Source organism: Halichoeres trimaculatus, unplaced genomic scaffold (assembly GCF_033239565.1).
Source record: "Halichoeres trimaculatus isolate MK-OKI-2021-1 unplaced genomic scaffold, fHalTri1.1 fHalTri1_scaffold_3, whole genome shotgun sequence".
NCBI lineage: Eukaryota > Metazoa > Chordata > Actinopteri > Labriformes > Labridae > Halichoeres > Halichoeres trimaculatus.
In genome coordinates, this window is record NW_027437181.1 from 30856399 (window position 1) to 30868245 (window position 11847).

Sequence of the window (11847 nt, forward strand, 5' to 3'; positions counted from 1 at the left end):
GCTAACGACCCAGGTTCTCACACTTTCACACTGAAGAGTGAAGAAATCCAGTGTGGACAGTAATTATGTTTAAGAAGTTGTCATGTGAAAACATAACTCAACCTCTTCTTGTCTAATACAAATGTTTTGTATTCTCAGAGGGGCTCCAGGTATCTATCAAAACTTTCACAAAGTCGTTTGTTTTGTTCATATTTTTGACTTTTAATGTCAAATTAGCTTTCAAAGACTTGAAAGACAAAATCTTAAAAATGTTATATTTAAGAAAAAGTTTGGCTTTGTTGTTGGGGGTTTGAATTAGAAATAAGATTTAAAATAAGTTTAAAATTTGTACAGACAATTTCAATTAAGAGTATTTTGAGATTTCAGTTTAAGTAACGGTATAAAACCACTCATGTGTCTTCAATTAACTCTGTGGGTTTGGTTATAACTTTCCTGAAACCTCACATTTGTTTGATGCGTCTCCAGATAGTGAGCAACAAAAGTAGGAACTAATTAAGTTTGGTGAGTCACCGTCTATTCAGCCTGGATAACAAAGCCAGACTTCTGGAGAAAAGCGTGAGCCACTGGTTTTGTTCCAGTCTAATAGAATTTAACAGTGTGATGTTATTAAAGAGTGTTAGTGGTCTGCTTTTATTTCAGGGCTATAAAACTCTCCAAGCAGAGGTTATCTCAAGAGGAGCAGACAGACATGGCATCAATATTAATGAAGGAGGGTCCACTGGCTGCCAGCCTTGTGGTGGAGGGCACACTGTATTAAGGGATTGCACCCAAACAAACACATGTGATAGGAGACTCCCTCCGGATGCACTGGACTTGTGCCAGCATACTATAACGTCCTTCCTCCAGCAGGGGCTACTTGGGGCTAATGTTAGCTCCACTTCCCCACTCACCAAACATGTCAGCTGCTCTGCTGCGACAGGAAAGGGGGTTAAGGTTTCCTGCAGCGAGCTCCCTGTCGCCAGTCACAAAACCGTCAAACCAAGTATGCCACTGAGTAGGGGGTATGAAGTAAATCATGGCACCAAGTGTGATTTACCTGTCTGTGAAAAGCTTCAGGGGAACAACTGCAGCTAGCAGAGAGCTACAGGGACATTTTTAAAACAGTGAGATTGTAGCAACACACTTCTAAAAGGCTTTTTGTTGCACTTGTTTTTTTTACTTAAAGCAGCTGTGAGAAGTTTCAATATATAGTAGGGCTGAAGCTATCGAATATTTTTGTATTTGAGTATTCTACTGAAAATCCCATCGATTAATCGAGTAATTGGATAAAATACATTTTTGTTAAGTTAAAGAGCAGTTATTTTTCAAATGAAAATTTTTCGAGTACCTCGAATCATTCGAGGAATCGTTTCAGCTCTAATATATAGGACAAGTTTGACATCTTATGACTTTATTTATTCAGCAATGCAGCTTCCCCTAAACTATTTCACATACAACAAAGTGTGACACCACGCCGTGGAAAATGTGAACAAACATCCTCTCTGTCTGTTTGCTATGAATCTTGTTGGAATGTAGTCTGGTGGCAGGAGTAGTCAGTATTAAAAATCATCATAAAGAAATAGTAAATCTTCTATCTGATGGGCTCTTTGGATTTTGGGGCCACACAGAGATATCGGTCTCAAACAGAGTCTGCCTAAAAGCAACCTTGAATGTTAAGGTCTTCTTTCTGTCCACATGAAACATAAGAAACATGGCTACAGCTGCTTCTCTTTCATCATGAAAACTCTGTTATTATCTGAGACGATAACCAGTGCAAGTGCACCCTTCTGCTGCTGGCCACTGGGCAACTCCATCCATTCATACAGTGCTACCGCTCAAAGGCACCTTCACACCAGCTGTTGAGTAACATTTGCTTTTAAATACACACGCTTTCCCCACAGATTTGAGAAACTAAACCAGTCACCCTGTGGTCACAGGCCCACTTCTGTAACCTTCAGGATACTGCGCCACATTATACTGACTGCAGTTACTTTGGGATCTGCAGCCGTATCTGTGTGGCTGTCACATCACAGCTAGGTAGCTTAATAGCTGTGGATAGGGCAGCTGTTACCCCTGCTGACAGCTCCTTATCCATCTGCCACTGGGTGGCAAACACAGGCCCTGTGACACTCCAGCCACAGGCCCGACATTAGCTCTCTCATGAAGTCTATTTCAGCCTCCTTGGGCAAAACAGCTGCCGTACCGTCCACACCGCACTGTTTTTAGATTCTCCAAAAGGTTCAGCTGAAGAAAAAATCCTCTCTCCTACATCTGTTGCCAATGAAGCAAAGGAATGCATTTCCCCAGAACCCTCCTGGTGTGGGTTCAAACAAGCACAGAAAGCAGGTCAGGAGAACCAGCCATATACGCATGCAAAAATCCTTTAAATATGTCACTGTGTAAAATAAACATTTAGACTGAAAACAATTAATTGAGCCTCTGAATGTTAATCTGGGCTGTTTATTTGAGAGTCTTTCGTGGAGACATTCCCCAGAGAAGATAAGCTAGAGTACAGTCTGAGAATCAGCAGACAGGTTGAGGAGGTCAGGCCAAATGACAGGACATGTGCCGTGAGCAACTGTGTGACAGGGGCTGAGCCAGGCTCCTCTTGCCCACAGAACACAAGGAGAGTATTGTGGCAGAGCCTGGTCGTCTCATACCAGCACCCAGAAGAAGAAAAAAACACTCACACATGCAGCTGCATGACTTTGTGAGAGGAAGGGAAAAAATAAAAAGGCCTTTTGGTCACTATTTATTATCGACTGCAAGAACAGGTTTTATTCCACTGATGTTGTGTTTTTACGTACATCATTTAAGAGCAAGCCGTTTTGTGGTTTGAGGTTAATTTTTTTTGATTTTCGAAACTTATTCTGCTTTTGGTCCTCGTTTTGGTTCCATTCACACTTACAGGGTATATGCTAAAATCCTGAAGTTGATTTCAATACCTTCTTAAGACTTTTTCAAAAACCTTTGAAAAAGTTTTAAGACTTTATCGGAACTTTCAGTTGTTGTTGGCATCCACTTTTTAACAGTTGTAGTCTACATTTTACAGAAATGATGTAAGCTAAGGAGGAATAAAGCTTGAAAGAACAAATGAAACTAAAGACAGGTTTATCCACACTCCCAAAACAAGAAACAGCAGTTATTCAAGGCCAACTTGCTGAAGAAAATGAGAAATTATTAAATCATTTTTAAAATTTAGGACATGTGCCGGAGATTGTGTGATTTGCTTTAATGTTGTATTCAATTTCTCTTTATGAACCTAGAAATGACATTATTTATAGCTGGTGTTTATACAGCTCACAATCCTTATTGTTGTATTTTATTGTAACTAGAGTCTTTATGTATTTTTTTAATTTTATTATTTTTTATTTTTGTATTTTTTCTACTGACTCCATCGATTTCTGCTGTTAACACAACAATTTTCCAGTTTGGGATCAATAAAGTAACTCTATTCTTTTCTATTCTATTCTATTTTAGAGCTTTATCGGCTGAATGTTTAACGTCCCAATCAGGGGACAGTTGCAAAGAGGAAAATAAATGTTCATGGATATTTTTTGGGTCAAAGCTTGAATACCTATGAAACTTAACACCTCATAAAACCACAATTAAGACTTTTCAATACTTTTTAAGGCCCTTAATTTTCCCAAAATTGATTTATCAACTTTTAATACTTTTTAAGACCCCGCGGACACCCTGACTTAGTTACTATAACAAAAAGTTTATGACAGAAATAAATTCTGCCAGAGTTTACATTTTAGCAGACCAACACTTCCTAAAGCAGTAGTGAAACTTCTCTGCTGCGACAACAAACAACTATTGAGAAAGTCTGGACAGAACCTGATGATGACATCTGTCAAAAGGCTGGATAATACCAGGCTAACCTTTACTGTTCCAACAGACAGTGTACAGGAAGCAGCTTACAGCAACAATAAAAACAGCATACAGGTAGCTCTCACAAAGGATGGATGTCACTGCCTCATGTATTTACCATGAGCTTTATCCAAATATTTATTTTATTGTTGTCAAATAAAGTGAAATTAGAACACTCAATTCACTAATTAGTGACTTCAACGATGAACGTGATGATAACTTCTGGATCAAATCAAGGTTGACTTCTCATTTATCACTTTTTCTGTGTCACTTCAATCAGAGCCACTGCACAAAGGCACACATGCCTTTCAGTATTTGCAAACACAATGAGCTTAGATACCCCATACAGGACAGAAGTGTACAATAGAGTGTGTGTTTAGTGTGCCCAGACAGTGGGTTTCAACAAGTGAGAGCAGCGCTGAAAAGCCCTGACGTCAGTTCCATTCATGAAAGGCTGGTGGCAACCTGTGGGGAAGAAAATGCTTTTCTCAGCCTATATCGAGCGAGCCGTACTGAGGTTGCAGGTTGTGCTGCATGCCAGCCACCAGGGTGCTGTATTTTTAGAAAGGACAAGAGCAGGAATTTATTCCTCCACTTTAGGCACAATGAGACAGGATATGAAGGTGCCACAGAAGTCAGAAAGGAGAGAACCTCTGCCACTGTGTACTGAGGAAAATAACACAACATACACCAAAAGATGCAATAACTTATTTACAAACAGGAGGAACATTTTGAACAGATAGATAAGGTCTCATTACAGGGCTCGAGACTGCGACCATTTTTTTAGCGTGTGCAAGTAAAAAATTCATCTGGTCGCGCTCGTGCGAGTGCATATGTTTTAATACTCCATCTATCACGGGCACTGAACAAGACATTTTGGTTTGAATTCTCCCTCTCTTTCACTGGCTCAGTCAGTCTCCTCCACCTAAACTCTCTCCTGCTCTGAAGAGAGAGCGCCGTCGTGTACACGTGCAGGGCGTATGCACATCACACAACGAAGACAGACAGAACTTCACAACTGCACGCGTTTCACTATTTTAGAGTCGGCCTTCTAACTATATGATTCATGCAGCTCTAGACTCTCCTGATTGAAGAGGATGCTACGTTAGAGCAGAGCTAAGTTAGTTTAACTCACGACACGTCATGTCAACACCAAAAAAGAAAGATAGAAAACAGCTAAGGCTCTGCTTAACTATTCATCAACAAGTGACAACAACAAATAACTAGAGCCCAAAGAATCGGGCGGGCCGATTAATCGGGCGGTTATAGCCTGTCACTGATTAATCAACATCGGCCAAAATGCAGCCTATTATAAAAATTTTTGCTTCGTGGAGATTCTGTCACTCCTGGCTACTACACAGCGTCTCACTTCATAACGCCTAGCAGGATTAACCTGGGCTTATAAATTCACAAGTTATTGTTTTGGTTGAAATAATTGTTGAAAATGTTTCAATGTATTTTGTTATAATTGTATTTATTGCATGTTTTGAAAGCAGCTACATTGTTACTTAAAATCTAGTTTAGCCCCATACATTAAATGGAAGATGGAACTTTTCAATGGCTAGTCATAATTTGTGTTCATAAACAGTATTCATCCTGTGTATATCAATGAATTTATTACATATGTCAGCCGATATATTGGATATCAGTCGATATATCGGATATCAGCCGATATATCGAATATTGGCCTATATGTCAGATGTCAGCTTCTTTTTGCCCCCAATATCAGTATTGACATCGGCCCCAAAAATCCCATATCGGTCGTGCTCTAGAAATAACCCGTTTTGTTAGCCAGAGCTTGTTGCAGACAAACTTCATATTTACAGTAAAATGTTTAGCAAAATCATAGCTAGAGTTACTACACACAAATACATTAAAAAACAAACTAAATAAATAAATAAATAAATGGTGCGACCAACTGAGAAAGTTGGTTGCACCAGTGCTACCAGTGAAAAAGTTAGTGTAGAGCCCTGCATTAGCAACAGATGCTTGCACAGAAAGTGTGTCAGAAATGATTTGAAGGTATGATAACTAGTTGGTGGTGGAGTAGACAACCATGACTTTAACCTGTGGATCCATGCCTCGTCTCAGTCGTCTCCAAAAAACTCTCACCATCCATTTTTCTCTGTTTGGTAGCTGAACCCTGACTTCCGATCTGCTCAAACAAAGGGAAGAAAAATATTTCCTGCTGGAATTTATTCATCTCTGATACATGAGCTTTCATGCAACTTGCTGCGAACATTTGACTGAGGGGCAAATAGCTGACCACAGGCTAAGGTCAAACTGGTTTCCCAGGAGACGAGGGGGAGACTCCCAGCCCACAAGACTTTCCCTCTCTTATCTGTAAACCTGACAGCTGTTTCACCCCGGATGATGACTGACGTCTTTATCAACCCTGCCTCACGCTCACGAGTCAAAAAATAAAACACTGTGCTAAACAATCAGTAGATAAAAACACAACAACATACTGAGGCTGACTGATCCCCTGATGAAGCAAACTTCCACCCCCTGCCACTGCCACACAAACACACACACACACACACACACCAGAGCAAATAGTGTTGTTAGTTTTGTGCATCCAGATGAAAATCCTGTCACACAGCACAAAGTTAAACAAGCTTTAGTCTCTCTGATGCACGGGCCAACACTTGTTGTAGGTGGATATTATCTAACAGATGATGACGGGACTGCATCCAAACTATTTTCCTTTTTTCCATACTTGGTTGGGCCAGAGATTGACAGCATTCCTTAATCATGACAGAATAATATAGTTCCTGTTTTGATGGACGGCATTTGGATGGTCAAATAAATACTAAAACTTTAAGAATATTCTCATACAACCTCATACCTCACAGTCTCAAGTTTGTCTAAAATCTAGAAAAGCTGTCAAACTATGACCCTATCTCAAATGCATTCTCCTTCAAAATATCAAAGTGAAATTTTCAAGTACTTTTTCCTTACAATACAGCTCAAATGATCAATTCAACCCCAAACAGACTTTGTTTACAGCCCTGCCAGAGAGGTTTCTGTGTGAACAAAAAAAATGTGCCAAAGGATAAAGATTCTAAAATATGCTTGACGTGCTGACACTTATGTAAGTCTGGCCTAACCGAGCCAAGAATAACTTAAGAATACCTCAGCTAGGTGTTGCCTGGTGGAAGCTACAAACTGGGGGTAACAATTAGCTTTCTTTTTGTAACACCTGTTGCTCCTTTTGACACATCTGTGAGGAAGTGTCCTTTGTCAGGGTCTCTAACTACAGAGAGCAGCCTCACAGAAAAAAAAAATCACAAAAAATGAATTAAAACTTACAGAAATGTGAATTCACAGGCTCTAATATAACCAAGGCCTTGGTTTACTCACCCCTTCCCCCTGCAGAGACTCTTTCAAATCACTCATCTGTCTTATCTAAAAGTGTGCTGCAAAAACGCATCATAAAGCTCCATTGTTAAAAGAGACAGATCATTCAGGTCTGGAGACACAGTGACAGAAAAGCACAAAACGGGGCTGTACTCCACCCCAGGCAAACGCAAACAGTAATCTTGTGACTGTAAGTCGACTTCCTCACACAAGCATCCGGATTCAATGTGAGACTAAGGTTAAGTGTTACAACTGGCCATGTCACATGTTGACAAATACCGGCAGCAAAAAAAAAAAGAGTGAAAGAACAAACAGAGGCTTAGTTATGGCCCACTGACTACCTGTTGTTACTGCTCAGGCACACTGTTTAATAAGCCAGTGAAAAGAATGAGTTTAAACAGAGACAGGAATTCTGCAGAGCAAAGCATGTATTTCCATAGTGACACAGCTGTGGCAGATGTCAACATGTAGGTTCAGGGCTGCTTCAACAGAGGGCTGTGTACATGACTGGAGTACAAGAAATAACTACTTCTAGGTCTGGAAATGTACATAATCCAGACTGATACAAGTCAAAACTACCTAACACCTTTTATGAGTGTAAAACAGTCAAATACACCAACACTTTTTTCAGAATTGTTAAAGTTAGAGGTCACATTTCTAATCACTCAACAACATTTTGTGTTATAACGAAGCGAACACAAATGCACCACACCAGAATAAGATAAAGGCAGAAAGTATTAACCCCACAAAATACAGATTCATCATTTCTGTTTACAAGTTTTTTTCTCAGTAAAATAAAGATCTCACTTAATAGTAACAGATGTTAATATTTACATTCCTCCAGCCAGCAAATCAAGAATAAGAAGACTCTCTATGGCTAAGTTCATGAGCTACATCTTTCCAGGGCTGAACAATTAATCGATGTTAAACCGACATCGCGATGTAATAGCATGAATTTTCAAATCGCAAAGGCTGCAATCAAGAAAAAAAAAGTTTCGTTCATATTCACAGACCTGGAGGGAATATAGTAACTTGTACTTGTTCTCCCTTAAAACCAGCAAAAGTCAAAATGCTGTTTTTTTCTGGCAAAAAATAAAAAAAAAACCTGTGGGCGACAAAGATCCATGCCCCTTGGTCACTTTTTTCTGTATGGTTTGTTACTCTGACTGAGAACTTGAGGTCAGTAAAATTTTACAGTGTTCCTTTTTCTTTTTCAATTAGGAAATGACAGAAAAACTTGTTTAAATGCTAACAGTATCTTTTGTTGGTTAGTCATACCATAAAATGACTTAAAACTTGTGTTAAGTGAACAATGCAGAAGATAAACGCCCCCCCCCCCAAAAAAAATCGTATGCTAAATCGCAATCGCAATATTGGTCTAAGTAAAATCGCAATTAGATTTTCCAAAATCGTTCAGCTCTACATCTTTCTGTCTGAACCTATGGCCAAATCAATCTTCAATCATGAAACATTTTTTCTACAATTATTAAAACACTGATTCTCAGAAAGTTGAGCTGATAACTCTGTTGTGTCATGGATGAAAATCATCAATGGGGAAAAAAAGGGAACAGCAGTAAGTCAGTGTGCATGAACTTGTCTTGGGATCAGAATGGTTGAAGGTTCAAGTCCTCCAACACACCAATTTGGAAAAAATGGAAGCTTGAGACGTACTGGTTCAGTGGCAAGGTACTACAATTAAGTCCTGGAGCACAGCTACAAACCCTAAATGTTCTGGTGCTCATCATCCCTGTACAGCTCCTCACTCTGACATTCAACATGAATGTTTATCCACAGTGACCTGTTTGCAGACTGAGTGTAGCATATTCCAAAAAGGTGAACAAATCACATTTTCCTGAGGGATTAATGAATGATTTATTGAAAATTAAAGCTCATATGTATATTTAGGTGCATGACCCCATAGTTGAAACACTATTTATGAATACAATTCTGTGAAATGTATCTGTGGATAAGATTACAACACCTCTGAGAAGCTCTGCTGCTCTGCATGTTATCAAACCCAGCATGGCTTCACTAGAGCGGACAGAATGCAAAAGTGAATACTGCTTAAGTGCTTCAAAAAATAGCCAAAAAGTAATAAGATGTGTTTGGTGCACATGTAGATATTGTTTTAAATCCGGATTAGAGTTTAGTAGGGAGATGTAAGAGAATCCCCGCACGCGCAGTTTCATCGAAACTCTGTAGGATGACACGGCCCAGGTCATGGGAACACTATGTCGCAGCTATTAATACGGCCTTTACACGCTTTATATATAAAACCACAGGGAAGACTTCAATGGCAACAATGCATCACATCAGTAGATGTAAGAAAAGCGACTGGCATAAAAGTCTTACTCTGTACACGACAGATACCCGGTGCCCGCTTCATGCCCGAGTTTGACACTCGCCCACCCGGCGGCCGCACACAACAAGACTCCTGCTCGCAAGCTAACCAGCTAGTGTTCCACCTCTTACACAGCTGATAATACCTGTCTAATATTAAACATACATATTAGCTTCGCTTCCATGGGAGCAGCACAGCATACCTTTATCCACCATCTGCCTTACGATAACCTACATTCCGTTTCTCACCGACTGCAGCGCCTAACTTGCAACCAAAGACGCCCAGCTACATTATCGGGCATGTAGACGAACCAGGTCGCAGCAAGCGCAAAAGCTCATTAACTGATTTGTCTGCCCTACCTGCGTTGACTGGGTTATCCTTAGTCAAGACAGAGATCAAATCAGGAGCATCACCTGCGGATACAAGTCGGTGCCGACGAAAACAGAAATTACACACACCGTCAACCGCTCCCCCTTTGCTAGTAAAAGTGGGTGCGCTACATCAGTAGACATCGTACGGTGTTTGTGTTGCTAAATAAGGTCTCTAAGGGCACAAAATATAAATGCATTCATTGTACAACTCAAACACACCTGGCAATCTATTAGAGATTTTACTATGTATAAATGATGGCGGAAAGATACGGATATTCATCCCTTAGACAGGCGCGTCCGATAATGGATGCACAAGTGTTTCTGGGTATGCTAGCTACATAGCTGAGGAGCTAACGTTAGCATCGCAGCTAGCACTCTGCGGCACGACTGTACGCGCTCGTGGAAGGAGCATGCGAACGTGAACGGCCCAGGTGTTTCCAGGTACAAACCAACAGTGGTCAGTGTCCCTTTTATCCCGGGGAAACCAAACAGCTTCAGTATAACACAAGAAACGTGACAGTAAACGGTCAGTTATTCAGCACATCACTCACCAGCTCCAGGCATCCACCCTCCTGTCAGCGAATCCCCTGTCTGTGGCAAGAGTGACAAATAGAAAAATAAAAGCACCCACTTCCGGTGAAACCTTCACAATAAAACTGTATTAGACCCTATGATTAGACCTTAGACTTAAAATCCAAATAGTACTACATCATGGTATTATATTGGTATATTGTTATTTATATTTTCATTCTGTGATTTAAGTGTTACTCCTTTTGCCTTTTGTTATATTCTTCTTTAGCCCGTTCAACTGAAAAATATACTTGTCTTTTTTAGTAAATGAGATAGCGGGGGAACAGCTTATATTTTTTTCTGTATTCAATTTAACTCTCTTTTTGAAAACAAACTCTGATCCTTTTTTTTCTTATGTAACTCTCAATTTTCATATTGTAGAAACTAAGCTGAACTGTTGCACATTCTAAAAAGTAAAATACCAGAACTGCATCATAATGTTCAAAAGAAATACAATGAGTTGATTAAAAAAGTTACTCAAAGTAATCATTCAAAGCGAATCCATATTATTACTGTTTTAATAGATTTACATTAAAGTTAATCTCCAAAAAGATGCGTTCATTTCATTCTGTAAATTAATCTTCTGTCGCCCTCCAGTGTTTACTATGGAATATTACAGCCTGCACTGTATATTTCTAAACAGTCGCTTGGTGGCGTTTAAATCCAATTCACGTGAAGTTGTACCTTATTCGGTTAATGTTTACCATTTTGATCAACAAATAAAAGACCCTGGACTGATAATTTATGAAGTTACAATTAAATGACAATTGCTATGATACAAGATCATTGCTATAGAGAAGACATAGAGACAGAGACCCAACAAACTTAACCAAAAACTCAAATATTCAGCACTCATTTGTGAAATGTTCATCTCTTTTTTCTCTGAACAGCTTTTGTTTCTCAGATTTTGGTGTTAATTATGTTTTTAAATGATAATAACATAGCCAAAGATAGCTGGACAGTTGATGGGATTTTTAAATAAAAGTATATATTATTTAAAGTTCACTCACTGCTTTCTATGGATTTGAAAATATGCAGAGTTTTTATGAAGCCAGAAACAAATACCAAATTGGGGAGTTTAAGTTGTTGAGCGTTGTTTTGCTAGAGGATAAGAGAAAATAATTGATCAAATGTCATCCACATTCTTTTTTCATTTCTATATATAATGAAATGTATGTCGTTGTTCCCAAACAAATCTGTATGGTTTTATCTCAGCACACCCATGTGCCATTTTTTAAGTGGCAGGGTTTCATTTTATCTTCAAAACACTGACAAATCAGAAAATGACAATATTTGATAGCTTTAAAAGTTAAAAACCAAACCTTGTGACTTTTACACCCTAATTCAGGTATC

General features: G+C 39.3%; 1 protein-coding gene across 1 annotated transcript in view; it reads right to left on the bottom strand.

Moving 5' to 3' along the window:
* The window catches only part of garre1 (granule associated Rac and RHOG effector 1), a 40724-nt gene extending 30179 nt beyond the window's left edge, over window positions 1–10545 (bottom strand). Inside the window, exon 1 of the mRNA XM_074666124.1 lies at window positions 10476–10545. The gene's annotated coding sequence lies outside the window, so the exon portion shown is untranslated. The remainder of the gene's footprint in view (window positions 1–10475) is intronic.
* Between the last annotated feature and the right edge of the window lie 1302 nt (window positions 10546–11847).